Consider the following 5,224-nt stretch of genomic DNA (forward strand, 5'->3'; position numbering starts at 1 on the left):
TTTTTTTTTTTTTTGTCTTAGAAAGCAGTTACTGGGAGGAAGGAGACGGGGATGAGTAAATTCACACCTTATGGGTACATGGCACACTTTCTGAGCAAAGGGCATACTTATAATTTGACCTAAAATATACAAAAGCAAACTAGGTAACCAAAACATGTGCACCCCATAATATTCTAAAATTAAAAATAAATAAATAACATGAGCTGGGCGTGGTGGCTCACCTCTGTAATCCTAGCACTTGGGAGGTCAAGGTGGGTTGATTGCCTGAACTCATGGGTTCGAGACCACCCTGAGCAAGACTGAGACCCCATCTCTAAAAATAGCTGGACACTGTAGCAGGTGACTGTAGTCCCAGCTACTCTGGAGGTTGAGGCAAGAGAATCACTTGAGTCCAAGAGTTTGAGGTTGCTGTGAGCTATGACGCCAAGGCACTCTTCCAAGGGTAACAAAGTGAGAAACTGTTTCAAATAAATTAATTTTAAAAAATAGGTCAAGAATTTTTTTAAAACGACTATTTTTTTAAAAACACATCACTTGTGTTAATATACAATGATTTGTTATTGGCATCTTAAATGAATGTTTAAATTTTTAGCAAACACAATTCCTAACATAACAAATATCAATAGCTATTAACTCACATAAATGAGAGATCATTGAAGTCCTCATCAATTTTTAAGAGTAGAAAGGGTCTTGAGTTTAAAAAAGGAAAAAAAGGTTTGAACACTAACGGCCTAACTTAATGCAGGTTGATTTTGGTGTTCCACTTCACTTGGGAAATGCAGACGTTTCTCAGGAAAGAATCATGTCAACACTGCACAATTTAGAGCAGTGGTCACTAAGCTCTTGACAAATGTTCTGCACTCATTTTGCTGTAATCAGTCCTCCCTCCAATGAACCAACAACAGATTTTCAGTGGAAAGACTCTGGCAAAAACATCAACCATGCTCACTGATTCCCATTTCATAAAGAATAATAACTTAGCTATATGACCTGTTTTAAGTAATCAAGAAAAACAGTACAACAAAACAGACAGCACTTATTGAGCCCATAGCAAATGCCAGGCATTGTGCAGTACTTACTTTATCTCATAATCCTCATGACCCCACAAATAAACACAGAGCAGGAAACTGACTCAGATTTACTTGTCAGAGGTCACACAGTTAATAAATGGTGGAATCAGGACTCAAAATCAGGCCAGAGTGACTCCAAAGTCCAGTGCTCTGTCCACCATAACATTACCTTCAAAACACTGGACTGGAAATCAAACCTGTCACATAACTGTGTCCTTGAGCAAGTCACAACTTCTCTCAGTCAGCTCTCTCATCCACAAGATAAGAGGGTTAGTCCAGATGATCTCCAGTACCCTCCATAGCTAATATTCTTAGATTATGATTCATTACAACCTCAACCATACAGTTATGGAGTAAAACGCCTTTTGTATATCCCTTTGAATAGAATAAGAAAAACAATACAAATAATGGGGAAGTAATGAGTAAAATTAATAAGCTAGGATATAGCTTTTCATGCTTCAATATAAACAATCATCATAAAATAGAAGATAAGCATTAAGTAGACATTATGTATTTCTTTAATTCCAGACAACCAAAGCTTCATTCTTTGATATAAGCTTGGGCATTCAGCCAGCTGACATCTCTAAAAGTAGAAAGTACCTGTAAAGCATCCTGCACAGGACACCTAATTGAAAGATTGCTGTAAGGGAGCAAATGTCTCGTCATTAGCTTGTACAGCACCATCTACTGAGGTAAATTACACAATGATCAATGGAGATATTTGTCAAGCATTTCTGGGAAAAGGAGAGCAAGCTGCAGGAAATAGTAAAAACTGACAGATGGCACTTCAACACACACAAAAAAAAGACAAAAAAAAAAATCCAAGAAAAAAATGTATTGATTGCAGGAAAGTACATAGACAAGGTTTCACTGTATTTATATTATGTTAATGTTGGCCAGGCTACCAAAATTCAGACTTCTTATAAGAGCTACAATTCCAACACAATTTACTATGTGTCAGATACTGTGTTTAGCCCTTCAGAGATTTGGCCTCTAATCCTACTCTTGCAGAGTTGTAAAGTATTATATTCATTTTAAAAGACAAAAGGTCTTGCAGCTAGTTAAATGACAGAAAAAGGATTTGAAAATAAATGTGTTGGCTCAGCGCCCATAGCTCAGTGGTTAGGGCGCCAGCCACATACACCAAGGCAGGCAGGTTCGAACCTGGCCTGGACCTCCTAAACAACAATGACAACTGCAACAAAAAAATAGCCAGGCATTGTGGCAGGTGCCCATAGGCCCAACTACTTGGGAGGCTGAGGCGAAAATCGCTTACGCCCAAGAGTTCAAGGTTGCTGTGAGCTGTGACACCATGACACTCTACGGAGGGCAGCACAGTGAGACTTTGTCTAAAAAAAAAAAAGGAAAAGGACCAACTCCAAAGCCTGTACTCTTTATAATACATTCTGCTGGTTCCAGAGATAATGAAACTTCATCCCTAGTTCAAAACAGAAAGCAATATGTAATACTTGAGCCAAGTAACAAGAACATTTTAAACTTTTTAAATAAAAGTTTTTAAAAGCTTGAAATCCACTTATGGAAGTAATTACCATTTAGATATTAGCAAAAGTCACAAGGTCACTGTCAAATAGCTATACTTCTGTGGATAACCATCAATTCACTAAAATGCAGGACATGTGTAGATAGCTGCTATTGCCATAGCACCTATTCTTGTTATGCTCACATAAACAAAAACAAAAACAAAAAAATCTCTTGTCCAAAGTAGGAAAGAAGCTATATTTTACATGATACCCAAACCCAGTATACTGGAGCATATTACTCCTATATAACCCAGTATACTGGAACCTATTACTGAAGAGAAGTCACATTATTCATGCCAAACACAGAAGAGACAATTTACCAGGGGATTTCAGAGGAATGAACGACAAATGGCCTACCAAAAGTTCTTTCAATTTTTTAAAAAGCCAAAATAAAGTTGTTTTAATAAGGGGAAAAGTGGCCAGGCATAGTGGCTCATGCCTATAATCCTAGCACTCTGGGAGGCAAAGGTGGATGGAATGTCTGACTGAGTTCAGGAGTTCCAGACTAGCCTAAACAAGAAAGAGACCTCTCTCTACCAAAAATAGGAAAACTAGCCGGATGTTGTAGTGGGCACCTATAGTCCCAGCTACTTAGCACGTTGAGACAAGAGGATCTCCTGAACCCATAGGAGTTTGAGGTTGCTGTGAGCTATAATACCATAGCACTCTATCCAGGGCCAGAGAGTAAGACTCTTGTCTCAAAAAAAAAAAAAACAGGGGCAGAAGTATAATTAAAAAAATCCTTCAACACACAAAACTTATTTTTCACAGAAAATGAACCACCACTTTTTTCACAGAATCTTAAAAAAAGGATATCAAATTCCAATACTGTTTAGATTTATTCACCATTCAAGCAAATCAATTTAAAAATTTAAAATTAAATCACATAAAGATTCATTAAAAGTAAATGGGAAGAAAAAAAGGAATAGAGAAGTTCTAAGAAAAAATCTCAGAAGCTACGTAGCAATTTCTTCTAATTATTTATAACAACATCCATTAAAGAGTTCCAAAGGCTATTTCCTATTTTGTTTTTGCCCCCCTTCATACAGATCACAATTAGTCAGGAGAAAGTGGCTACTAATACACAAAAACAAACAGGAATAGCAAACTCAAATCACCTTCCCTTGTAACTGTCCTGCTCAGACAGTACTGAAATGATTTCTTCCATTTGTTGCTTTTTGCCTGCTTAATCTCAGATTTAGTCAAAACACCACCCAACTTTTCAAGCCAAATAGACATGGATTTGAATCCCAGATCTAGCATTCATAAGGTAAATGATTCTAAAGTTACTGAACAAGCTCAGTGATGTAATCTGTGATATAGTAACCATTCTGACAGACTAGTGTGAAGATTAAAGATAATATGTATAATGCACGTCTGCCATCAGCATTATTGATCATTATGTGCCTGACACTTGCTTCTTTAAATGTTGCTGCTATAATATATCCACTACTAAATAACATAAGGATTCTCCTTATTTCTCACTAGCAAATCAGAGATGGGTAGAAAAGCACTAGGGGTAACCTCTAATACAAACTTGCTATAGTTGACTTTACTTGACCTAGTAAATATTTTTATTCTAATTGCTTAAAAAAAAATTCAAGCTGCTTAAATGTTAAGGTAAGGGATTTTACTTCAAAGAGATGAAAATGTTTTGGAACTATATAAGGTGGCAATTGTTCAACATTGTGAAGGTACTAAATGCCGTTGAAATATTCAGTTGAAAATGGTTAGCTTTTTAAAAAATATATTTTCAGAGGGAATGAGGAAAAAACATTCTAATTTTTCCTGTTGAACATTATTAGGTACTCGTAATGTGACCAACTAAGCTAAGTTCCTTTAAGGTTTTCTGGTCCACATTTCTAAGCAGCAACCTGACATGGCAGAAGGAGCCCAAAATGAGGTAAAGAAATTCACCTCTCACCTCTACTCTGCCACTAGTTGGGTGTGTGATTTTAGACTAGAGCCCTAACCTCTCTCTGGAACAAAGCAAGGCAAAAAGGATCTCACAGGTTTCTCACAAGACTATGATTTTATGCTTTACAAACCAATTACGTGAACCAATTATGTGAAATAAAATTGCCTACATTAAAAAAATTTAACTACAATATATGCTAAACCTGGCAAACTAAAAGCTACCACACCTCTATTGAGCTCAAAAATATAAATTATCCTAAACAAAAAAAATTCTCTAATTTCAGGACAGTTGGCACCTACTGATTCCTATTTACTGGAAAACAAGAGACTATAATGACAAATCATATTCACTGACATTAGTATCTAAGCACAAAGAAAAAAGACCAAAGATGACTAATGTGGTAAGCTCAAGGTCACCTTTTAAGTCAAGCTGGTGAACTGCAAGCGTTTAATAAACTCAACAATGCCTTTTTTAGCTATTAAAAATGCATCAAGTATAAAAATATTAACTATTATGTATGCTAAATGCCTATAAATAAAAAACATATACAATTATCAATATTAATTAGTAATTTTGTTTTCCTATAAATAACCTTTGGGTTAAAAACATCTCCTACTATATGGCTCTGCAAAGAACATAAATTCTTTTCCTAATTCTGCTTGAAATAGAAGTTAAATCCTCTAATATCTGCTGCT

The 5,224-nt window shown here is 35.9% G+C and overlaps 1 protein-coding gene across 3 annotated transcripts in view; it reads right to left on the reverse strand.

Moving 5' to 3' along the window:
- Positions 1-5,224, reverse strand: part of STRBP (spermatid perinuclear RNA binding protein) — a 138,938-nt gene that overhangs the window by 119,088 nt on the left and 14,626 nt on the right. The gene's annotated exons all lie outside the window — the stretch shown is intronic.

This window comes from Otolemur garnettii, unplaced genomic scaffold, assembly GCF_000181295.1.
Source record: "Otolemur garnettii isolate 467f Iridium unplaced genomic scaffold, OtoGar3 scaffold00014, whole genome shotgun sequence".
Lineage (NCBI taxonomy): Eukaryota > Metazoa > Chordata > Mammalia > Primates > Galagidae > Otolemur > Otolemur garnettii.